The sequence below is a fragment of the Manis javanica genome, chromosome 11 (assembly GCF_040802235.1).
Source record: "Manis javanica isolate MJ-LG chromosome 11, MJ_LKY, whole genome shotgun sequence".
Lineage (NCBI taxonomy): Eukaryota > Metazoa > Chordata > Mammalia > Pholidota > Manidae > Manis > Manis javanica.
Genome location: NC_133166.1, coordinates 78,162,443 through 78,189,081, shown reverse-complemented (window position 1 = coordinate 78,189,081; position 26,639 = coordinate 78,162,443). Strand labels below are relative to the sequence as shown.

The window sequence follows — 26,639 nt, the reverse complement described above, 5'->3', positions numbered from 1 at the left end:
TGATAGCTTCTTGCAGAAAGTGCTAGAAGAGGTGGTACATCCACACTTACATTCCAATCCAAGTCTGATGTAACTTTTGCATTACTCTTGTATTGCGTCTTTGGTTATGCTGTGAGGACAAAACTGTACATGTATATCGTGCTGTTTTTTCTCTCCTAGTATAACCAGAAATATGAGTTGTTAGGAAGTTGGATTTTCTCAAGTCCAAGAAGTAAAGGCAATTTAAAATTTTTTAGTGGCTCCTTTTATTATAAAATATTAAGTCCCTCTTAAGAAAAGAGGAACTGAGTAAAAATGAAGTATAAGGTTGAAATTTGTTGCCTAGAGTCAGCTTGAGTGGAGTGGCTGAACTGGAGACTAATTTATGTAGCAGATATGCAGAAATGCGCTCCTGTTAGAAAGTAGTCATACAAAAGGTGTGGCCTCATTTACATACTTTTTCATCATATTTTGCTGAGCAGTGTATTTGCCAGATTTTTTATTGTTTTTTTTTCTAAAAAAAGTTAGCATTGTAATTAAGGCAAAAGATTAGTTTGTTATGCTTGTTAGATTTGGAGACCTCTTATGTGTGCCTCACAGCTTCTTTCTGTTGGGGGTAAACACCTTGGAATTAGAAGCAGCCCATCCTTTGCAGATACTATTTTCCTTTCCTTCCACCTGATGACTCTCCCTGTCCATCTGGGTGACTTCAGCTCAGCTCAGGGGCAGTCTTTTCTGATCTGCCTGTATGTACTTCACCTCCATTCCTGCCACTCTACTATACATGTGCTGTCAGCTGACAACCTGTTTTTATCCACGACCTAAATCCTGGGGGATATATTTTAGTTCTTATTCCGCCTTGTGAAGTTTGTCACCATGGACTTCTCTTTTTCTTAAACACTGCTTTCCTACTCTGCTGATTCTCTCTCCTTACTTGGTGGCTGCTGCTTATTCTTTGTGAGCTCCCCTTCTGCTCATCCCACTAAGGTTCCTTGGGTTATTTCTCTGGTTCCATTATTTTCTTATGTGTCTAATCCTTTCAAGGAAATGTTTTTAATTTTTTAGGTTCAACTATCAACTGGCCCTGATGACTGTCAAAGAAAAATTCCCAGCCAGATCTTTCTTCTGGATTCCTGACTTCTATATAGCTGGCTTCTGAGCGGTTCCAATAAATGAGAAAAATCATTAACATATCCCGTAACCCCTTTAAACCCAGGGTCTCCAAACAGCTCCTTGGGAATTGTCTCCCAGTTCTCTTTCTGCTCATGTCATTTCTCTGCTTGAAAACGTTCAGTGCCTCTTCTTGCCTACCAAATGCTCTGTCCCCAAACTGTATTTCTAGCTTCGTTTTTCTTTGTGCTATATAAATCTTTGCTTTAGTGAAAGTAAGATACTTGGCTTCCTACCACTATACCAGGAACCACCATATCCCTGTTATTTTCTCTATGCCTGTCTTTGATCCTCATCTCTTCCAGGTACTCAGATAGCTCTGGTGCCAGCTTGATACCAGAATGTTCCCTGATCCAGTTACTCTGTTACTTTTTGTGAACTCCTATATTTTATCAAAACTCATTTAATGACATTGCCTCATTCTGCTAGTTGTGCATTTAGTACTTGCCTTTTCTTCTCCGCAAGTCTGTCATATCTTTGAGGCTGGAGTTAAGACATTTTCCCTTATAGGACCCTGTCTGGGGCCCGGTCTATGGTGGGCATGTCCTGGCCAGGTGGGGTGTTTGACTGGGGTGCTGAGGGCTGATACTTCTGACAACTCTTAGTCACCATTCATGTTAAGTCCTGGGCCACGACCGAATTGATTTCTGTTCGATTTCTCAGGCTGTGAAGTCAGACTAGACTTGTGCTCGATATATGTGGGGAAGCACTTGTGGAATTTTAGAACTCCAGCTGATGGCATTTAAATATTTTTTGACTCTAAGATGAACATTTCCCCCCACATTTTAACGTCTTTGAAATTAGGATGAACTTTTTAGTTGGTGACCTCTCACAATGATAATTGGCAATGTTACACTGTTTGCTGTAGATATTTAATAATGACATGTCATATAATCCATTTAGTAAGTAGTCTGACTTCTTCAAAACTACATATTTTACATAATAGATTAAAGGAACTCTAGAAATGGGAAAATTGTTGTTTTATAGACTACAAGAATCAGTCTTATGGTATTTTAGGGGAACTAACTGAATTTGTCCCCCCACCCCTTTGAAAAATAAGCATTGATAATGATATTGGCTTTTAGGACCTACATTATAAAGAGATCTTATTTTATTTTTTTATATTTAAAAGTAGAAAAGTAGATACTCCTAATTACTTCCTGTGTCATGCTGGTATACCCATCTCTATGTTTGTACTTAGAGATGTTGGAGTCCATATATAATAAGGATTTAAGAATCTTTTAACCTTTCAGATACAGCTCTAAATTCTAAGTCCTTGAAATGGAAACTCTTTTACCTTTTTCTTTTTCAATTATATTTGGTTCTTACAGTGTTCACTATCTTATAGGTACTGGATGTAACCCTTGGTAAACATGTAGTCACATCTGGTGAGTCAAGCTCTCTAACGACATGGTTTTTGACTTTCTGTTTCTTCTGCAGTTTTATTGAGATATGATTGACATGTAACATTTATTAGTTTTAGGTGTACAGCATGACTGATTTTTTGAAAACATTCCTTTAAAAAACAGCCCTTCCTTATTGCACCAAAATTTTTTTTCATTTTATAAAAATTTGACCAACAGGTGTGATTTGGATTGTAAGTTGTCTATCATATTACTATCATACTTGGTTTACATAAGAATATAAGGAAAAGAGACTATACCATTCTGAGGAGGGCGTAGAAACTAATGTATTCCATTGCGAGGTTTGCTGTCCATAGCCAGCTTCCTTCCTTCCTTAGACACAATCGCAAGACTAAAGGATCTAGGTTCCTGGTGTCTTGTCTACTCACTCCTTTCTCCTTGGTAAGTTGCTAAAAATATGTCTTTTCAAAAGAGTTTAGTAGTTTCTAAATTTTTTTTAATGGATAACATGGGTTTTTAGATGTATAGAAAGTTTTACTGTTTGTAAAGCATTTCATACCAATGATCTTTTTAGGATCTCTGAAGCATAGGTAAGGGGACATTGATTTACTTGTCCTAGACTTCTAATTAACACAAGTGTGGATGATGGTAGGTAGAAATAAGGTTGTACTCTCAGAGTTGAACTGTCAAATAATTACTATCTTACTTTAATAGGAAAGCATTAGAAGTATTCCCACTCAGGTTAGAAACATTGTACTGGAGGTATTAACAAGAGAAGAAACAACTGGAGGCATCATAATTGAAAACTATTTCTATTTGCAGTGGATAGGGCATTTTACTGAGAAAACCCAAGGGAAGCAGTGGTAAAACTGACTCAGGCAGTGAACCTGAAGCATTTTGCTAAATGAAAGAAGCCAGACAGAGATGACCACATGTTACATGATTCCATTTATGTAAGATGTTCACAACAGGCCAATTTATATAGAGGGAAAGTAGTTTGCTGGTTGCCTAGGGCAGGGAGGTGCGGGTAGGGTGGGGATGGGAAGTGACTCCATGTGGGCACAAGGTTTCTTTTTGGGGTGATGAAACTACCTTAAAATTAGATTGTGGTGTATTGACTGTACAACTTGGTAAGTATACTAAAACCTATTGAATTGTATACATAAAAGGAGTGAATTTAGTGCATGTAAATTATTTCCTAATAAAGTACTTAAAAAAACCCTAAAGCAGTAAAATAATTCAGTAGGGTAATAGGATATAAAATTAACATACAAAAATCAAAAGCCTTCATATATATAAATAACCAGTTAGAAGATACAATGGAAGAGAAAATCCTATTTATAATAGCAGCAAAAAGATAAACTACTTAAGAATTATACTTTAAAAATGTGTAAATATTGTATGAAGAAAACTTTAAAACACCCCTGAAAGGCTTGAAGGCAGAATTGAACAAAACTAAAGTAAAGCCTTGTTCTCAGATAGGATGACAGCACTATGAAGTTGGAAGCAAGGGTTGTTTGAGTGCAGGAACTTCATTTGGGCGGTGCTCCCTAAGTATCTGTGAAGGGGTTGGGGTTGGGAGGAGGGACGGGATGGAACGAAGCCGTACAGGGCATGTTAACGGCAGTGCTGTTGGCAGCGGTGCTCAGACCTCTGCGCAGAACCCACCTCACCCAGGGCAAGAAGTTGGAGGATTTAGTCACCAGCTCCCGTCCGGCTTTTGATAGCTTCTCCCTGATATCATGGCTGCGTAAGAAGCCATAATCCTGTGAAGGAGTTCTGAGCAGATCAGCAGCTTATGCTGCGTGGCAGTCCTGCCCTGGTGGGTGCTGCTGTGATGTGCATGACACTCTAGTTGCCAGCCAGACTGAGCAGATGGGTGAACTCTGGTCTTTGCCATCTATTTGGTATCGTATCTCCAGTACCTGAAGAGCTATGATCTTCCTTGGGTGGGACTGTAAATGAGTCAGGGAGCAGTTTTGCAGTTTTTGTGTTGAAGAGTGGGTGGGCCCCTTGCTCTCCACACCTGCCCTGTCCATGTCTGCCAGAAGTCTGGACCGGCCTTGGAAAGGGAGCTGAGCTATTCTTGCTTTGACCAGTTTTATGCTGAGACTGGGGTTTTTGATGATTAAGTTAAATCAAAAAAGATAAATTGTAACATCAACAGGCCAATTATTTATTTTAAAAAAGCAAACAAATTTTTTTCTTTTGCTCCATTAGGCTCTGCCAATAGGAATTCTAATATATTTGTTACTCAATCCACATTATCACAGTATGAAAACAGGAGAGCATAATTGCATTTTGCAAATAGATATACTGATGTATATTTGTATATATATTATACAAATTTTATATGCTGATTAAGAAACTATATAATGCATAAGATATATATGAGTTCTATGTGCCAAAGAATCAGGATTTTGCAAATAAATTGTTTTAATTCAGTATTTAACCTGGTTTTTCTTCTTACAAATCCTCAACTGCTGTTTTTATTTGATGATGCCTATTATTTCAAAAGGCTTATTTGAATGAAAAGATATCAGTAAACCTGTTAACTATGTAAAAATCTCTCTTGATTTTGAGAACCATCGCATAGATATTTTGTAACAGATTGAAAGGGAAGCAATGCAAAATGACCATATCACAGTAAATCATCTGTGAAACCTGTAGGCAGACATTTATATCCATTAGTAAAGATGGTGTTTTTTCAGCTTTATTCCCAGCAGACACACTAATACAGACTGCCTGAAATATGTTGCTTGGTAGGCAGTTTTCTTGCCAACGTGATTAAATATACTTACTTTCTGTTTTTGTTGTCATTTTTGTCCTCTTTTTTTTCCTACCTTCCTTTGAAATGAGTATTTTTTTTTTTGAGAGGGCATCTCTCATATTTATTGATCAAATGGTTGTTAACAACAATAAAATTCTGTATAGGGGAGTTAATGCTCAATGCACAACCATTAATCTACCCCAAGCCTAATTCTTGTTAGTCTCCAATCTTCTGAAGCATAACGAACAAGTTCTTACATGGTGAACAAATTCTTACATAGTGAATAAGTTCTTAAATGGTGAACACTACAAGGGCATTCATCACAGAAACATTCGGTTTTGATCACACATTATGAACTATAAACAATCAAGTCAAATATGAATATACGTTTGATTTTTATACTTGATTTATATGTGGATCCCACATTTCTCCCTTTATTATTATTATTATTTTTATTTTTAATAAAATGCTGAAGTGGTAGGTTGATGCAAGATAAAGGTAGAAAACATGGTTTAGTGTTGTAAGAGAGCAAATGTAGATGATTAGGTGTGTGCCTGTAGACTATGTGTTAATCCAAGCTAGACAAGGGCATTAAAACATCCACAGATGCAGAAGATTTCTCTCAAAACAGCGGGGGAGAGGTTCTAAGCCTCACAACTGTTGATCCCCAATTTCTCACCTGATGGCCCCCCTACGACTGTGCCTGTCTTAGGTTGTTCCTCCCTTGAGGAATCTTACCCGTCTCTGGCTAACCAGTCATCTTCCGGGGCCATACAGGGAAATGTAAAGTTGGTAAGTGAGAGAGAAGCCATATTGTTTGAAAAGGTTAGCTTTTTACTTCTTTGCAGATTTACGCCCTGTGGCTTCTATGCCCAGCATTTGTCTTGAGGTATCTTTACCACTTGGAGGAATTATGATACTCGGTAAATTCGATATGAGGCACGAATTCTATTTAAGGGTTGTAATTAGGAAGGAAGAAGAAAAGCTGTAGAGGTAGCATATGGAAGAAAACATGGGAGGATTGATTATTTCTTTGACATATCTTCTTGTACAGTAACTTAAGCATGTATAGGTTTTAAACTACTAATGAAATTGCACACACACATTAACATAATAGGAATACAGTTACATAACCAAAGCAGATGTATAATTACCAGCCATCTCCAGTGAAGCCAAGAAAACCAGTTAGGCACCCTAGGCATTTTTGAGAATTTGTCTATGATATGATGGATATTGTCCAACTGTACTTGAACAGTCTGAGAGAAATCAGACAAACTAAAACAACCCATTCCTGGGAACTGTTCACATCCCATATATTCTTTTAACAGTAGATAGTCTGTAGTCGTAAGATTTTGGAACGCTACAACTTGCACTTCTCTTAATTCTTGGTTGAGTTCCAACATTATAGATCCAGTCAAATTTGTTGTTTTACTGAAAGCACAGGCCAGCTTAGATATCTCCTTCTTCATTCGAATGGCAAGTCCAGGAACTGGTGGGATAGATGCAGCTACAACTGCAGCATCGCCTGGATCTTTGTTGAGGTTTTTTGATGATCATCTTCTGGTATGAGTCTTCCAGAGAGTGCTGATGTTGGAAGTTCTTCTTCATATCGTATCTTAGTTCATTTTCTGGGTAGCCAAATTAGGCTTTGATCCTCTGTATAAACACAAACAGACCCTTTGCCCACACTTTGATATGCCCTTTATACCATTGTGTAGAACTCATTGGAGGTCACCACACAGGAACTGCTTTTTATTTTTTTAGAGAGAGGAGTATTATGAGAAAAGTGTACCTCCATAGCCGATCATCTGACACCCTTTAAGTGATCAAAATTAAGGATATTTAAAGCATGCATTCATCGTTGATTTACAGTTAGTTTTATCCTATCAAGGAGTAATCCCCCTTTTCTTTTTTTTTTCCTTTAATCTACACTTACATGAAGAATATTATGTTTACTAGGCTCTCCCCTATACCAGGTCCCCCCTATAAATCACTTTACAGTCACTGTCCATCAGCATAGCAAAATGTTGTAGAATCACTACTTGTCTTCTCTGTGTTGTACAGCCCTCCCCTTTCTCTCCCCCCCCCCATTCTGCATGCTAATCTTAATACTCCCCATCTTCTTCCCCCCCCTTATCCCTCCCTACCCACCCATCCTCCCCAGTCCCTTTCCCTTTGGTACCTGTTAGTCCATTTTTGGGTTCTGTAATTCTGCTGTTGTTTTGTTCCTTCAGTTTTTCCTTTGTTCTTATACCCCACAGATGAGTGAAATCATTTTGTATTTCTCTTTCTCTGCTTGGCTTATTTCACTGTGCATAATAGCCTCCAGCTCCATCCATGTTGCTGCAAATGGTAGGATTTGCCCTCTTCTTATGGCTGAGTAGTATTCCATTGTGTATATGTACCACATCTTCTTTATCCATTCATCTACCGATGGACATATATGTTGCTTCCAATTCTTGGCTATTGTAAATAGTGCTGCGATAAACATAGGGGTGCGTCTGTCTTTCTCAAACTTGATTGCTGCGTTCTTAGGGTAAATTCCTAGGAGTGGAATTCCTGGGTCAAATGGTAAGTCTGTTTTGAGCATTCTGAGGAACCTCCATACTGCTTTCCACAATGGTTGAACTAATTTACATTCCCACCAGCAGTGTAGGACTTTCTCTTAAGAAGTCTGGCTAGGGCTTTATCTATTTTGTTTATTTTCTCAAAGAACCAGCCTTTGGTTTCATTGATTTTTTTCTATTTTATTCTTCTCAATTTTATTTATTTCTTCTCTGAACTTTATTATGTCCCTCCTTCTGATCACTTTGTGCCTCATTTGTTCTTCTTTTTCCAGTTTCTATAATTGCAAATTTAGACTATTCATTTGGGATTGTTTTTCCTTCTTTAAATAGGCCTGTATTACTATTTACTTTCCTTTCAGAACTGTCTTTACTGCGTCCCACGTAAGCTGTGGCTTTGTGGTGTTGTTGTCATTTGTCTCCATATATTGCTTGATGTCTATTTTAATTTGGTTACTGATCCATTGATTATTTAGAAGCATGTTGTTAAGCCTCCATGTGTTTGTGAGTCTTTTTGTTTCCTTTATACAATTTATTTCTAGTCTTATAATTTTGTGATCTGAGAAATCGGTTGGTATAATTTCAATCTTTTTTAATTTACTGAGGCTGTTTTTGTGGTGTAGTATGTGGTCTATTCTGGAAAATGTTCCTTATGCACTTGAGAAGAATGTATCCTGATGCTTTTGGGTGTAGAGTTCTGTAGATGTCTGTTAGGTCCGTCTGTTCTAGTGTGTTGTTCAGTGCCTCTGTGTCCTTATTTTCTGTCTCGTTGATCTGTCCTTTGGAGTGAGTGTTGTGTTAAAGTGTCCTAAAATGAATGCATTGCATTCTATTTCCTCCTTTAATTCTGTTAGTATTTTTTTCACATATGTCAGTGCTTCTGTGTTGGGTGCATATATATTTATAATGGTTATATCCTCTTGTTGGACTGACCCTTTTATCATTGTGTAATGTCCTTCTTTATCTCTTGTTACTTTCTTTGTTTTGAAGTCTGTTTTGTCTGATACAAGCACTACAGCACCTGCTTTTTTCTCCCTATTGTTTTCCTGAAATATGCTTTTTCATCCCTTGACTTTTAGTCTGTGTATGTCTTTGGTTTGAGGTCAGTCTCTTGTAAGCAGCATATAGATGCGTCTTGCTTTTTTATCCTTTCTGTTAGTCTGTGTCTTTTGATTGATGCATTCAGTCCATTTACATGTAGGATGATTATCAATAGATATGTACTTATTGACATTGCCAGCTTTGGGTTCATGGTTACCAAAGGTTCAAGGCTCCCTTCTGTACTATCTAACCGTCTAACTTTAACTCACTTAAGATGTTATTATTAACACAGTCTGATAATTCTTTATTTCTCTCCCTTTTTATTCTTACTCTTCCAGTCTTTATATGTTAGGTTTTTTATTCTGTACCCTTTTGTGTTTCCTTTGACTGCTTTTGTGGATAGCTGATTTTATTTTTTCCCTTTAGTTAGTATTTGGTTGGTCTCCTTTCTTTGCTGTGATTGTATTTTTTGTGGTGACATCTATTTAGCCTTATGAGTACTTCAGTCTGGAGCAGTCCCTTTAAAATACCCTTTAGAGGTAGTTTGTGGGAGGCAAGTTCTCCCAACCTTTGCTTATTTGGAAATTGTTTAATCCCTCCTTCACTTTTAAATGATAACCTTGCTGCATACAGTATTCTTGGTTCAAGGCCCTTCTGGTTCATTACATAAAATACATTGTGCCATTTGCTTCTGGCCTGTAAGGTTTCTTTTGAGAAGTCTGATGCTAACCTGATGGGTTTTCCTTTTTGTGTGATCTTTTTTCTCTGGCTGCCTTTAATATCCTGTTGTTATCTTTGAACTTTGGCATTTTAATTATGATATGTGTTGGTGTTGTCCTCGGGTCCCTTGTGTTGTGAGTTCTGTGGGCTCCCATGGTCTGATAGACTGTTTCCTTTCCCAGCTTGGGGAAATTTGCATCAATTATTTCTTCAAAGACAGTTTCTATCACTTTTCCCTCTCTTCTTCATCTGGTACCCCTATAATGTGAATATTGTTCCATTTGAATTGGTCACACTGTACTCTTAATATTCTTTCATTTCTAGAGATCCTTTTATCTCTCTCTGCCTCAGCTTCTTTGTATTCCTGTTTTCCAATTTCTGTTCCATTAACAGTTTCTTGCACCTCATCCTGTCTTCTCTTAAGTCCTTTTATTGATTGTTCCATTTTTCTTATCTCCCTCTGCACTTTATCCCTTAGTTCTTGTGTATTTCTCTGCAGGTCCTTCAGCATGGTTATGACTTTCATTTTGAATTCTTTTTCAGGAAGATTGGTTAAATCTATCTCCTCACGTCCCCCTCTGGCATTGTTTGAGTGAATTTTGACTGGACCAGGTTCTTCTGCCTTTTCATGGCAATATAAGTGATCAATGACTGGTGGCATGTGTGTCAGCTGGGAGAACAAAGTCCCTTTGTGATTCCAGGTTGCCTTGCTCTTCTACAGTGCCTGTGCTGGTTACCCGCACACTGGGAGCACCTGTGGATTAATTCCCTGAGCTGCTGTAGGTGGGGTGGCCCTATGGATAGCTTAGGGCACTGTGGGGGTCACAGACACTCTGGGTGTGTTCTCCTGTGAGAATGGCACCCCTTCATGCCTTCTGGACCTTGGTCCAGCTTCCTTTGCCTGTTCCACACAGCTGCGCATAGGCAGCAGCCTCTAGGTCTGGCCCAGTTAGCTGCATGCTGGGGGAAGACTCTGTGTCATTCCTGTGGCCAGGGATGCTCCCTGTATGATCTGCAGCAGTGGTGTTCAGCCAATTTGTTTGCAGTGCTGGTGGTGGGGATGAACGACAGGCTTCTTATTGCCATGAGGGGCTTTGGAGCTGCGTTGCTACCCAGGGTTTAGGATGCTTGAAGTTCCTTAAGATTCCTAGCCTGCTGGACTGAGTGTGCCGGGACGATTTTTGTCCACCTGTTATACCCTTGTCCCTTTAAGACTTTTAAAGCACCCGTTTTTCTTTTGTCCCAGGACAGCCAGCTGTGGGGACCCACTCACAGTCTCCATCTTGGATTTTACTTTTCTGTTTCTCTAATATAAAGTACACCATGCAATGTGTGTCTATGGTCCCAGTTCAGATTACTAGGGGTGGTTATTTAGCAGTCTTATGCTTCCACTCCCTCCCCACTCTGATTCTTTTCCTCCCACTGGTGAGCTGGTCAGGGGAAGTGCTCAGGTCTCACTGGGTCATGGCTTTGTATCTTACCCTTTTTGTGGGATGCTGAGTTCTCACAGATACATATGTAGCCTGGCTGTTGTACTGTATCTTCTGGTCTCTCTTTTAGGAATAGTTGTATTTGCTGTATTTTCAAAAGTATATATGGTTTTGGGTGGAGATTTCTGCCACCCTACTCATGCCACTGTCTTGAGTGCCTCCCTGAGCACTTGGGGTTCATAGATATTCATAATGGTTATATTATCTTGTTGGACTGACCCCTTTATCATTATGTAATGTCCTTCTTTGTCTGCTGGTACTTTCTTTGTTTTGAAGTCTATTTTGTATGATACAAATGCTGCAGCTCCTGCTTTTTCTCCCTGTTATTTGCATGAAATATCTTTTTCCATCCCTTTACTTTTAGTCTGTTTATGTCTTTGGGTTTGAAGTGAGTCTCTTGTAGGCAGCATAAAGATGGTCTGTTCTTTTATTCATTCTGTGACTCTATGTCTTTTGATTGGTTCATTCGGACCATTTATATTTAGGGTGATTATTGAAAGGTATGTACTTACTGCCATTGCTGGCTTCGGTTCGTGGTTATCAATGGTTCGAGGGTAACTTCTTTACTACCTAACAGTCTAATTTAACTCAGTATGCTATTACAAACACAATCTTAAGGTGCTTTTTTCTTTCTTCCTCCTTTTTCTTTCTTTTCCATTATTTGTATATTAGGTATAATATTCTGTAGTTTTTGTCTATCCCTTGACTGATTTTGGGGGTGGTTGATTTGATTTTTCATGTGCTTAGAAATTAACTGTTCTACTTTCTTTACTATAGTTTCATTTCTTCTGGTTGTAGCTATTTAAGCTTAGGAACACTTCCTTGTATCACAGTCCCTGCAAAATACACTGTAGAGACAGTTTATTGGAGGTAAATTCTCTCTCAGCTTTTGCTTATCTGGAAATTGTTTTATCCCTCCTTCAAATTTAAATAATAATGCTGCCAGGTAGAGTATTCTTGGTTTGAGGCCCTTCTGTTTCATTGCATTAAATATATCATGCCACTTCCTTTTGGCCTGTAAAGTTTCTGTTGATATGTCTGATGATAGCTTGATGGGTTTTCCTTTGTGTGTGATCTATTTTCTCTCTCTGACTGCTTTTAATGGTCTATCTGTGTCCTTGATCTTTGCTACTTCAATTATTATATGTCTTGATGTTTTCTCCCTTGGGTCCCTTGTGTTGGGAGATCTGTGCACCTCCATAGCCTGAGAGACTATCTCTTTCCCCAACTTGGGGAAATTTTCAGCAATTACTTCCTCAAACACATTTTCTATCCCCTTTTCTCTCTCTTCTTCCTCTGGTACCCCTATGAGGCAAATATTGTTCTGTTTGGATTGGTCGCACATTTCTCTCAATATTCTTTCATTCCTAGAGATCCTTTTTTCTTCTTGTACCTCAGCTTCTTTGTGTTCCTGTTCTCTAATTTCTATTTCATTTACTCTCTCCTCTACTTCATTTAGTCTCCTTTTAAATCCCTCCATTGTATGTTTCATTTCAGATACTGTATTCTTGAACATTTGTATCTCATTACTAAATTCCTCCCAGAGTTCTTGAATATTTTTCTATAGCTCTGTGAGCATATTTATGATTTTTATTTTGAAATCTCTTTCAGGAAGATAGATGAGTTCAGTTCACTTGGCTCTGTTTCTGGTGTTTCTGGAATTTTGGTTTGAACCAGGTTCCTTTGACATTTTCATATTTGTATTTGACATTTTGTATTTGTAGGTGGGGCCCTGTATTGCCCAGAAGCTCTACTGTCTGGAGCTCCTCAGCCTCTGGAGCAATGGTGGGTGTCATAGGTGAGTGACGCTTGTGCCTTTGGGAGGCTAGAGGTCTTTCCTGTTTCCCGGTTGCACTGTCATTCTCAACTGTCAGGGTCAGTGGGCTGAGCATGCAGGGGAAGCTTCTATGCTTTCCACTTGTGGCTGCCATAGGGGCTGCCCTCTGGCTGGGCTGGCCCAGTGGTGGGGGCAGCTGGTTTGCGAGCCAGTGCTGTCTGGGAGGAAGGTGCAGGAGGGTGTTTTTCACAGTGGGGGGTCTTGAAGCTGTGTAACCAGCCAGGTTTATTGAGCACCTGAATCTCCCAAGAATTCCCAACCTGCTGGGCAGAGTGTACCTGGACAATTTTTTCCACCTGTCTTTTTTCCTGAGCAGTAAGCTCTGTGCAATCCTTGCCCCTTTAGCAGCCCTCTCGCTGTTAAGAAGTCTCTCAGACTGCCCACCTTTCTTTTGTCACAGAGTGGCCGTATGTGGATCCCTGTTTTCCACAAGTGGCTGGAATCTCAGTCTCTCCAGGTATTTCTCCTGTCTTAGCTTTCAACTCCACTAATCTCCAGAGTACCATGTTAAGTAGGTTCACACTCCCAGAGCAGAACTCCAGGGCTGGGTGTTTGGCAGTCCTAGGCTTCCACCATGTCCCCACTCTCTTTCACTTCCTCCCTCCAGTGAGCTGGGGTGGGGGAAGAGCTTGGGTCTCCCCGGATCACAGCTTTGGTACATTACCCTTTTCCTTGAGATATGCTGATTTTCCCAGGTGTAGACAGTCTGCTTTCCTGTTGCTCTTTCAGGACTTGATGCATTTGTTTTATTTTCTTATTATATGTGGCTTTGGGAGGAGATTTCTGTCTCACCTCTCATGCTGCCATCTTTAATCCAACCTCCTCTTTCCTATATAATTGCTTTTAATCATCTTCTATTATTTTCAGATACCTCTAATTTTTTCTTATGATTGTTTTTAGTATTTTAAGTCCTTTCAGATTGGCTTTAATATAGACCGTGGAGCTTTATGACTTCCCATAAAATAAAATCACATTAGAACTCTAGTTTTAAGGCCATCTTATTTTTTTCTCCCATCTCTCTGAAAGTTTTGAAGGTTGCCTTTTGATTTTATCATTATTATACCTTATTGCCTTCGGTGTTTTTATATGAAGGGCTTCTTCAAGCTCTTTTGATAACCTTTCCTGGTTTTCCAATATCAGCAAAGGAATCTTTCAAAAAGAAAAGGAATTTACCAAGACATTTACTATACTTTATTGTGAGGTTGTGTGTACATCTATTTTACATTTATCAGTAGTTTTGTTTGTTTAATACAGTGACATATTCAATATAACCTTGATATGAATTGAAGAAGCTTCTTCCTGTAAGTAGTAATTTGGATTACTCTCTGTTAATGATGGAGGCTTGACCCTTGCCTATCAGAGATAACAATATAAACATTGGAGAAGATGGTTATTTGAGGAGGTTAGAGTGTATTTCAATGTAGGATATCACACTGTTACAAGACCATATCTTGACAAGTAGTAACTGGACTGCCTAAAAAGATCTGTTAGATAGAAATAGGCATGGTTCAGAATCTGGACAAGCAAAATAGTAAAGTTCATCAAATAATGTATTCCTACCAAGTACAGTTGACTGTCTTTGCAGTTAATCATTTTTGCTGTTTTCTACCACACTTTCTCTTCTCTCACCTATGCTAAAATTTTAATGGGCATCACCCTATTAGCATTTCCATTTTAATGCTCTTTCTGGACCCTTATTATCTAGAAAGCTTTCTGTTAGTGGGAATTTGATGCATTAGAGTGAACTGATAGATCACATATTTTTGGGCAGCTGAATTTTTCAGCTCCCTGGGAAGTCAGACCAAGGATGTGGGTGTCTTCCCTGCCCATTCTTAAGATCAGCTCTGAATGAGGGTGATATATTCTTGGAAATAAAGCTGTAGTTCTTCATGTATCATTTCCAACTTGTTAAATTATTTATGAATGAACCTTAGATGAGGATGATTCCAAACTAACTATAGTCTGAATTACCACTGACCACAGTGCACCATAGGAAGAAGTAGGTGCTTAATACATGTTTATTGCATGGCTGTGGTATGATGGCTCACTGTGCCTGGCTATGTTTTCTAGCCCCAAGCTATAGGAGCATGCTGGAATCAATTTCTTTTTATTGTGTTTTCTGAGAAACTTCAACTTTATCTTCTAACCTTATTGAGCTGTTTGTGGGTTAGTTTCTTATTGCTGTTATAACAAATTACCACAACTTTATTTGTTTAAAGCATCACACAGTTATCCTTTTATGGTTCTGGATGTCAGAAGTTGCCCTCACGTTGTTAAAATCAGTTGTCAGCAGGCTGAATTCATTTCAGAAGCTCTCAGGGAGAATCTGTTTCCTTATCCTTTTTAATCTTTTAGAGGATGCCCACATTTCTTGGCTTGTAGCCACCTCCCCCATCTTCAAAGCTAATAGTGTAGTGTCTTCAAATCTCTGACTTCCTGCATCCCTCTTCTGTCTTTAAGGGACCCTTGTGGTGATGGAGGGCCCACTGGGATAATCCAGGAATAATCTCTTTTTTAAAGGTCAGATTAGCAACCTTAATTCCATCTGTGTTCTTCACTGCTCTTTGCCATATAAGGTAACATACTCATAGGTTCCAGCATTAGGATATGGTCAACTTTCAGGGCGTTATCCTGCTCATTATTGCTTGCTTCTGCTCTTGTGCTTTAATTTCTAAGAATAGTGGTTTCTTCAGTGTATTAAAAAAAAGGGTTGTAGTAACTCCCTGAAGATAACAGGATAGTTTTTTGCTGTTTTTCTTTCTGTCTTCTTGCAGCAGAGACTTTTGGGGGAAGGCTTCACTCTAGAGCATTGCTTTCCAATAGAAAAATGTCATTTTAAGTTTTCTGGTGGCAACATTAAAAGGAAATAGGTCAAATTAATTTTAATGAAATATTTTTTAATCAGTATAACAATTATTATGATGTTTTTTACATTTTTATATCACTACACTTTTAAAGTATAGAGTAAACTTCATACTTACAGTCCATCTTAGTTCAGAGTACATTGCAAAGCTTGGTAGCCCTGCGTTGCTAAGTGGCTACCATATTGAGCAATGCAGGCCTGGAGTGATTTGGGGAAGGTCTGACTGTTGGATTTGGGGCTGGCCAAATTCCCCAGAAAAGCAGAAAAGTCTTCGCATCTTCTGCTGTGGGAGTAGAAGCCTGTCTGCCGTTGTTCTGGGATTCAAGCATGGGGAGGGGTGGGGCTCAGGTAGACTTGCTCCTTCCCCCGTGTTTCATCCAGGCACCCTTATCCTTAGCTATGCTGATGTCCCAGAGGGTTGGGTCCCAGGCTGGGAGCATCAGGGATTGCTGGGGTAGGGGGCAGGGCTGGTCCAATTAATCCTCTGTTATTCTTTCAACAAATCTTTAGCCTTTTTTCAAGATTTTTTTAACATTCGTTCACTCTTGCATAGGTTCAGGGTGCTACTAATCCCTTGTTTTCTGCAGATTTTCAGTTTAGATTTCAACTTCTTTTTCCTTCTGAGTGAGTCTCTGGATTTAAAGCCAGCTTTGGCAATTATTTTACATTATCTCCTCTCCTGTCATCTGTTTATCCATGTTCTCCCCTTCTTCCCCCTTAAAAAAAACTTTGTTAGTTTTAGTGGAAGTTTGAGAGAGTTGAAAGTAGATGCAGGTATTCACTTAGCCATTTTAAACTATCAACTGCCCACACCTTTTCAGGTAGCTTCAAATGTCTCTCTCCTTTGTTGTTTGAGCTGCCAGAATCTGCCAACCAGAACTCTGTGATAAACCTTCCCTTAGTCCCGGTCACTTCACCCTTATTTACTCAGTTACTGAGTCCCTTTTATGTTGCAAACTCTGAGAACACAGAAGTGGATATGACCCAGTGTTTGTCTGTTAAGGGTTTCAGGTCTAGTGGAAGAAAAATGCTTAAACAGTACAGAGAGGAATGAACAGTGATAGGTGCTCGTCCAGCATCCCAAGGCATGTTGCCTTCCTCTACTGCCCGGTCTTTTTTTTTTTTTTTTTTTTTTAGCATCAGTTGTCTCATTTTATTTTTCTTCTTTCTTTTCATTCTTTTAAGACTTTAAATTTGCAAATTTTCATCTCAGTCTCCTTACTCTGGGTCAGCCAGCTCCTTTCTCAGCCCACAGCATTTCCGAAATCGTGCACTTTTAAATTTCGTCTGTCCTCCCCAGCACTCTCTTGTCTCTGGCATCGGCCCTGAGGCATGCCGTGCAAAGCCAGCTCCTGGGCAGAGAGTATGCCTCTGGCCAGGGGCACACACCTGGTTCACTGTCTGCGAAATCCCTTACTTTCTTAGTTCAGACGTTGAAGAAAAGTTCATATTTCCATCCCAGTAATTCATGGTTTTAATTGAGGTAGAATAGATATAACAAAATTTGCTTTTCTGACCACTCTTAAGTACAGTTCAGTGGCCTTATGTTCATAATCTTGTGCAGTCATCACCATTTCCAATTTTTTTTCATCACTCCAAGCAGGAAAACTCTTTAAGCAATGAATGCCCATTTCCTCCTCTTCCCCCCACCAGGGGCTGGTAACCTCTAGTCTGCTAGCTGTCTCTCTGAATTTGCCTATTCAAGTTATTCACAGAAGTGGAATTGTACCATATTTGTCCTAATTTCACTTAGCCTAATGTTTTCAAGATTTATCCATATTTTAGTATATATCAGAAACTTAATATATTGTTTTTTGATCTTGGACAGTCATAGTAATTTTCTGTTGAAGCATTTGTATGATTTTCAATGCAAAAATGAATTATTTTCCTCCTTTTTCTTCCATGTTATATGACCTTAGTAGCAGCTTTTTTTTTACTTTTCCCAGTGGATACTGTTATAATTGTGGGCTTGTTGATTCATGCTGATGAATAGTAATTTCTTGCAAGTTATCCTGGCATGTCGGGTTCATTTTTCATGTGATCTGCATAAACATAGTGGTGGTGAATATTAATCAAGTAGGAATGCAGATTTGAATGCTCAACTTGGGGTTGGAGGTAGCTTAATTAGAATACACAATTCACATTAGCAGTCCCTCTGCAGGTAAAGTATGTTCAATTACTTTTGTAGCTTAAAGTTTTTTCTTGTTCTGTCCTGTAAGTTGTTAAGTGTCACTGTGTGGATGAGAAATGGGGGTGGGATGGTTGCAGAACTGCTGTGCTCATGGAGTTCTCAAGATTGTTTGCTTTTGTCAGTAAGTTGTATATTTTATATAAAATTAAAATTGCTTTCCCCAGGACAAATCTACAGGTTTATTTAATGAGTTAAGCCTAGCTTGCTTGTTGAAAATTTATATGTGAAGGTACTGCGCTGGGCACCACAAAGGAGATACAAAGAATGTAAGTTCTTCAGGAACTTCCAGTCTAATGAACCTAATCTATTGGGAGTTAATACCTAAATGGATGCAGTCTAAGACGTAATTGTGTCACAAACATGCAGAAGTTAAACAACAACAGAATTAAACAGTGCATCCAGATTGCAATAAAAGTGATATCTAACAGTAAATAATAATTAAATGAACAATGTAGGCTGTGTGTTCAATGTTTTTATTTTAAATAGTGGAACCAGTTTTTCTCCAAATGAAATCTTAAAACTAAACCCAAATATTAAAAAAAAAAAATGCAAGCAAAAATTTTTTTATTGCCAGAAGCCAGAGTTCCAGACCCAGTTCTGCCACTATGACCTGGGACATTTACCTATATTCTAGGTCAATTTACTTACTAGCAAACAGTATTTATAATGGGAGTGTTGTGAGAATGAAAAATAATGGAGTGTGTAAAGCATTGTTTATGTCTGGAACATTCTAAGTACTAAATATATTTTTTGTATTAATGTTTCTGTTATATTAGAACAGAATGGGTGAGTTGACACCACTGTCCTCTCTCCTCTCATCTGTGGCTTCCTAAGTCCAGAGCAATAAGTGCTGTATGAGTCTAGGGGAAAAAAGATCACTTAAATTGGCATGGGACTTTTTGGGCAAAAATTATTAAGAGAATAATTGTGTTAACACTTCCAAAGATTTGTTAGTTTTATTATCCTCTTTTGGATATTATCTTCATTTGTAACAATTTGTCCAAGGTGGGTGTCAGGAACTTGGCTCCAAGATTCAGGAATGGCATATACATATATCTGATCCAGATATATATTTTCATTTATTTATGTGTATATGTATCTATGAATATATATATGCTCTTACATATATGTAAGAACATCTATGTATGTATTCTGTCCACATGTAGTTATGTAAATAAAATACACACATAAAACCTTCAGAATGATGGCAATGAGAATCCTTTACATCACACACACATTACAGAACTTTCGGTTCTTCTAGCATCTTTATGGTAAACCCTAACCCCATGTGGAGAGAATGGTTCTTCTGCCTGGACTCTTCTGTGCCCCACATGGGTTCTGGGTCTTGCTTCATGGGTTTATTAACTTATCAGATAATATTTTTAGCTTTTCCTTACTTAGATATTTTCCAAGAACAATCTTTAAGTGACTTACAAGCATTGGTGTATTTGGCATCTATTGCATCCCTCTAATTCACTGACATACCCTTCACATTTCTCTCTGCTGGTTCTATACATGGCAGTGCACGATACCCCAGCCCTGGTGTTCTCTCTCAGAAGATGACCTACTCTATTTTGCATTTGGTAGCCAGTTTATGACTACTGTAGGAATGGGAGGGGGCTGGAGTCAAGGAAAAATGTATCTATAACTGGGCAGATAAAGTGAGACCATTAAATATCAACCCCCACCTGCTTTTCCACCCATAAATAGCAATTACAGGAATTATTGTTTAATCACTTCATAGTCAGTGTTTACATTAGCACATTAAAAGAAGATGTTTCATTCTTAAGGTTAATTTTTTTTTAAAGAGTTTTAATGATTTGTGAACTAAAAGATCCCACTTTGATTTCCTAATGCACCACATGAAGATAGCTACTGTTAAATAAATAAACCACTCTGTTGGGAACAGAACTGTTATAATTTCATCAGTAACCTTTACTAATGAAAATTAGCTATTTATTCAGTTTTTGCCTAGTGCATTTTAGCCCCTGCAGAGAGATATCTTAATGATTAAGAGGATAGGTTGTGTAGTCTGACTGCCTGGGTTTGAATATAAGCTGCACTATTTATTATGTGACTTTGGGCAAACTAACTTATTTTCTTTAGGCTCAGTTTTCTCATTTGTAAAATGGGGCTGAATTTGGTACCTACTTCTTAGGGTTATTATGAAGATTAAATGAGATACCTGGCACAGTTCCTAGCATGTTGTTAGCACTAGTTATAATTACTGTTGAGAAGCAATATGATGTAATGGACTTAGACAAACATGGTTTATAATCCTAGTGTGGGGCAGTGGTTGGGGGGAGGTATCATTATACATGACCTTGAGCAAACTGTTTAAACTCCCTGTATTGGTTTCTTCAGCCTATAAATTGTGGGTGACCTTCCTTATTGGGTAAGGTCTGATACATAGCAAAAATGTAAAACTGCCACTGTATTATTCTTTTTTCCCTTTCTTTGCAGGTCTTAGTTCAGTTTAGGAATGCAAATTCCAAAAACATTAATTTCCTGAAAAAAAAATCAGGCTAGTTTACTTTAATAATACTTGTGAATTAGTTGTTATTCAGTATGTTTAGCTTTATTGGAATCTACTTTTTTAATGTCTGCCTTATTCTTTAACTGAATTACAGAAAACAGAAGGCATTGGAACGAGGTCAAGTATTAAAGCACTTGAAGGTTTTATATTTAAGTAATTAGAAAATGAAAGAACAAGTTATTTGTTCTCATTAGCAGGTCTCAGGGTGAGAAACTAAACCTATGCCACGGTGATGGGGAAGTGAGGAGTCCTGTGGTTTGTCTCTGATTCGCTGAGGAAACGTTACAGACATTAGGAAACTGTATTCAGACTGGGGGAGTGCTGCAGGACCACTACCCGAGGGATTGTGAAATCCTCTTATTCACTGGGCTGGTAAAGATGCTGAAAGGTTTGAGAGGATCTGATGGTGATCAATCCAAGATCATGGGCTTTTTCTGTAGCCTTTTGGAGATGTGCTGAGAAGGGTAGTTAAATCAAGTTGACTCAGCTGGGAGGGGGTGGGAATGGGCAGGCAGATAATAGACGTGAGAACAGTGGCACTATTCTCCAAGACTTGCTTCAGGGTAGAGATGAATACAGGGCAGGGCCAGGACCATATGGAGAACTCCTGAGTTTCATTTTTCCCTCTGTTTAACACTTGTAGGCAGTCAGAAAGCTGGCATTGGGGACACGATGCTCTGATTTTCTCATATAGTAAAATATTTATTGATGGGAAACAGCAAGGTGAGGTCCCTAGTTTATGTGAACCACCAGTTTTTTTCACAGATCATCAACCCTGTAAGTTCCCTTTCCTTTTTTTAAAATTTTTATTTTGGTATCATTAATCTACAATTACATGAGGAACATTATGTTTACTAGACTCCCCCCATCACCAAGTCCCCCCCCACATACCCCATTACGTAAAGTCACTGTCCATCAGTGTAGTAAGATGCTGTAGAATCACTACTTGTCTTCTCTCTGTTGTACAGCCCTTCCTGTGCACCCCCCAGACATTATACATGCTAATCTTAATGCCCCCTTCACCCCCTCTCTTATCCCTCCCTTCCCACCCATCCTCCCCAGTCCCTTTTCCTTTGGTAACTGTTAGTCCATTCTTGGGTTCTGTGATTCTGCTGTTGTTTGGTTCCTTCAGTTTTTTCTTTGTTCTTATACTCCACATATGAGTGAAATCATTTGGTATTTGTCTTTCTTCACCTGGCTTGTTTCACTGAGCATAATACCCTCTAGCTCCATCCATGTTGTTGCAAATGGTAGGATTTGTTTTCTTCTTATGGCTGAATAATATTCCATTGTGTATATGTACCACCTTTTCTTTATCCATTCATTTACTGATGGACACTTAGGTTGCTTCCATTTCTTGGCTATTGTCAGTAGTGCTGCAATAAACGTAGGGGTGCATCTGTCTTTTTCAAACTGGGCTGCTGCACTCTTAGGGTAAATTCCTAGAAGTGAAATTCCTGGTTCAAATGGTATTTCTATTTTGAGCTTTTTGAGGAACCTCCATACTGCTTTCCACAATGGTTGAACTAATTTACATTCCCACCAGCAGTGTAGGAGGGTGCCCCTTTCTCCACAACCTCGCCAACATTTGTTGTTGTTTGTCTTTTGGATGGTGGCGATCCTTAGTAGTGTGAGGTGATATCTCATTGTGGTTTTAATTTGCATTTCTCTGATGACTAGCGACGTGGAGCATCTTTTCATGTGTCTGTTGGCCATCTGAATTTCTTCTTTGGGGAACTGTCTGTTCAGCTCCTCTACCCATTTTATTTTTATTTTATTTATTTTATTTTTTTATTTTGGTATCATCAATCTACAATTACATGAGGAACATTACGTTTACTAGACTCCCCCCTTCACCAAATCCCTCCCACAAGCCCCATTACAGTCACTGTCCATCAGTGTAAGTGACTGTAAGATACAGTAAGATGCTGTAGAATTACTACTTGTCTTTTCTGTGTTGCACAGCCCTCCCCGTGCCTCCCCCCACATTACACATGCTAATCGTAATGCCCCCTTTCTTTCTCCCCCCCTTGTTCCTCCATTCCCACTCATCCTCCCCAGTCCCTTTCCCTTTGGTAACTGTTAGTCCATTCTTGGGTTCTGTGATTCTGCTACTGTTTTGTACCTTCAGTTTTTTCTTTGTTCTTATACTCCACATATGAGTGAAATCATTTGATACTTGTCTTTCTGCACCTGGCTTATTTCACTGAGCATAATACCCTCTAGCTCCATCCATGTTGTTGCAAATGGTAGGATTTGTTATCTTCTTTATCCATTCATCTACTGATGGACACTTAGGTTGCTTCCATTTCTTGGCTATTGTGTGTAAATAGTGCTGCAATAAACATAGGGGTGCATCTCTTTTTCAAACTGGGCTGCTGTATTCTTAGGGTAAATTCCTAGAACTCTATTTTTTAATTGGACTATTTGCTTTTTGTTTGTTGAGGTGTGTGAGTTCTATATATATTTTGGATGTCAACCCTTTATCGGATCTGTCATTTATGAATATATTCTCCCACATTGTAGGACACCTTTTTGTTCTACTGATGGTGTCCTTTGCTGTACAGAAGCTTTTCAGGTTGATATAGTCCCACTTGTTCATTTTTGCTTTTGTTTCCCTTGCCTGGGGAGATATGTTCATGAAGAAGTCACTCATGTTTATGTCCAAGAGATTTTTGCCTATGTTTTTTTGTAAGAGTTTTCTGGTTTCATGAGTTATATTCAGGTCTTTGATCCATTTCGAATTTACTTTTGTGTATGGGGTTAGACAATGATCCAGTTTCATTCTCTTACATGTAGCTGTCTAGTTTTGCCAACACCAGCTGTTAAAGAGGCTTTAATTTCCCCATTGTATGTCCATGGCTCCTTTATCATATATTAATTGACTGTATATGTTTGGGTTAATATCTGGAGTCTCTATTCTGTTCCACTGGTCTGTGGCTCTGTTCTTGTGCCAGTACAAAGTCATCTTGATTACTGTGGCTTTGTAGTAGAGCTTGAAGCTGGGAAGCGAGATGCCCCCTGCTTTTTAGTTCCTTCTCAGGATTGCCTTGGCTATTTTGGATCTTTTGTGGTTCCATATGCTTTTTAAAACTATTTGTTCCAGTTCATTGAAGAATGTTGTTGGTATTTTGATAGGGATTGCATTGAATCTGTAGATTGCTTTAGGCAGGATGGACATTTTGTCAATATTAATTCTTCCTACTCAGGAGCATGGGATGAGTTTCCATTTGTTAGTGTCCTCTTTAATTTCTCTTAAGAGTGTCTTGTAGTTTTTAGGGTATAGGTATTTCACTTCCTTGGTTAGGTTTATTCCTAGATATTTTATTATTTTTGATGCAATCGTGAATGGAATTGTTTTCCTGATTTCTCTTTCTGTTAATTCTTCAATAGTGTGTAGGAAATCAACAGATTTCTGTGTATTAATTTTGTATCCTGCAACTTTGCTGAATTCAGATATTAGTTCTAGTAGTTTTGGAATGGAGTCTTTAGGGTTTTTTATGTACAATATCATGTCATCTGCACATAGTGACAGTTTGACTTCTTCTTTACCAATCTGGATGCCTTGTATTTCTTTGTTTTGTCTGATTGCCATGGCTAGGACTTCCACTACTATATTGAATAACAGTGGCGAGAGTGGGCATTCCTGTCGTGTTCCCGATCTTAGAGGAAAAGCTTTCAGCTTCTCGCTGTTCAGTATGATGTTGGCTGTGGGTTTGTCATATATGGCCTTTATTATGTTGAGGTACTTCCCTGTATACCCATTTTGTTGGGAGTTTTTATCATGAACGGATGTTGAATTTTGTCGAATGCGTTTTCAGCATCTATGGAAATGGTCATGTGGTTTCTGTCCTTCTTTTTGTTCATGTGGTAGATGATGTTGATGGATTTTTGAATGTTGTACCATCCTTGCATCCCTGAGATGAATCCTACTTGATCATGGTGTATGATCATCTTGATGTATTTTTAAATTCAGTTTGCTGATATTTTGTTGAGTATTTTTGCATCTATTTTCATCAGAGATATTGGTTTGTAATTTTCTTTTTTGGTGGGGTTGTAAGTTCCCTTTTGATAAACATTTATTTTGAAAGGCACACACACAGTATCCTGAAGAAAAAGTCTTAGCTGTGAAAACTACTTGTGCACACAATTTCAAAATATCACTATAGTGCCCTTATGATAATACAAAGAAGAAATAAATGGGAAGTTTAAAAATTGTGTATGTGTATTAGTGTGCTATGTTGATGTTTCAAATAACATGACATTATCATCTGAAATGATGGGCAAGTCTTGGTGGAGTTTTGGACAAAAAAGTTCCAATTTCCTGCAATATACCTAGTAGTTGCAATTGTGGAAAATTCAGCGTGTGTTAAATATACTAAAACAATAAAAGGGCTGCTTTGGCTTATATGTAAAAAGGAATTAGGTCCTAGACCTAAATGTCCTACTTGGGCATTTGAAAGCTGTTTGGGATTGAGATGTGTATTGTAGGGTGTGCCAGAACCCTTGTCTCCTTCAAAGTGGGAACCACACCAGTCTCAAAACTTTCTACCACCCTTCTCAGAGGTCAGGGCCAGCCCTTCTGAGAAGCAGAGCTGGGTTCCATCCACATTTGCCAGGGGATTGAGAAGACAGGATGAAGTTACTACTATGGTCACACTGAAATCCCTAGAGACTTCCCCCTGTTCTGTCAAATACGTTAAATAAACTGTTTCTAATAACATTACCTAACAAATAGCTTGGAAATGTTTGTGTGTTTTAGAAGGGAGAGGTCAGCATAGAGAGATGATATTGCATAATGGCTCTGAGCAGGAACTCTGGACCCAGACAGTCTGCAATCCAGGTCAGTCACTGCCACTGACTAGCTATATGTGTTCTTGGACAAGTTACTTGATCTGCAGTGTCTCAGTTTCCTTGCTGAAAATGAATGGGTGCATTGAGTTAACTACTATATAGGGTTGCTCTGGGGATTTAATAAGCTGCTGGGTGTCATGTGCTTTGACATATAGCACTGTGCACACAGTGTGTGGAAGAGACTTACGAGATTAGTGATTAGGCAAGGGCAGGCTTTTTAAAGGTTAGAAAGGGAGTTACTAAGTTATAAACATACAGTGCAGAATATTTAAAAAGATAGTATATTTTCATTTTCTCTCATGGTGTAACTTTACCGTAGTGCTATATAGATTTTAATGGATGGAATTGACCATCACTTTTTCCTTTTCTACTGTTATGACAGGGATCATAAGGGTTAGAGGTTGACAAGTATAATGTCCTTAACATGTGCCAACATGGTACTGACGGGTTTCTAAGTATCATTTAATTTTGAAATAAACCTATGAAATTCTTACTAGTACTAACTCCCCTTTTTTTTGTACAGAAAAACCAGACAGGTTATGTAATTAACTCAGAGGCTCATGGTTTGGAGAGTCAGCCTCAAATCCCCTAACTCAGAGTCTGTTCTCTCATCATGCAGCAACACTAAGTAATGAACTGGGCAACTGCAGACCTGGCTCAAGAGCAGCTTCAGCATGCGAGCCTGGGGACAGTCAGTTTAGTGGTGCTGGGCCGCTGACCCTTGACATTTGCTGTTCATTCAAGGATTCTTAGATTCAGCATGCTGTAGATGAGGATACCAGAACTTCCTGTGGTGATGGAAATATTACATACTTGCTCGGCCCACTACAGTAACCTGCCACCAGCCATATGTTGCTGTGGAGCACTTGGTACATGGCTAGTGTGACTGAGGATGTTAATTAAAACATTTTATTGAATTTTAATTCGTTTACTCTAAATAGCCACACGTAGCTAGTATTGAACAGCACAGGTGTCTTGCCAGTGGGTTTCAGGCCCTGGGAAGTTCACTATGGATTCAGTGTGACCAAAGAAATGACAGTAGAACGTTCTTGGGATGAAAGCGGTACACCCAACTTTATTTCCACCATGGCAGATCAATCGCTAAAATTCCATCCACTCAGAGCGAGTCTGCATGCAGCAAGCCAGTCTTTGCCTCTGGGCCTCTCTACCTGCGCAGCCATCTCAGTCTCTGTCCTTGTCGCTGCTCTCCTGCAGCCATGCTTTTTTAATGTTTGAGTTCTGAACACTGATTGGAGCTCT

At 38.8% G+C, this 26,639-nt stretch overlaps 1 protein-coding gene across 4 annotated transcripts in view; it reads left to right on the top strand.

Moving 5' to 3' along the window:
* The window catches only part of SMYD3 (SET and MYND domain containing 3), a 780,323-nt gene that overhangs the window by 120,320 nt on the left and 633,364 nt on the right, over window positions 1-26,639 (top strand). For 2 of the 4 annotated variants that reach the window (XM_073216722.1, XM_073216721.1), the window contains exon 2: window positions 12,823-12,896. The exons of the other annotated variants lie outside the window; for them this stretch is intronic. The gene's annotated coding sequence lies outside the window, so the exon portion shown is untranslated. The remainder of the gene's footprint in view (window positions 1-12,822; window positions 12,897-26,639) is intronic. 4 annotated transcript variants of the gene reach the window in all.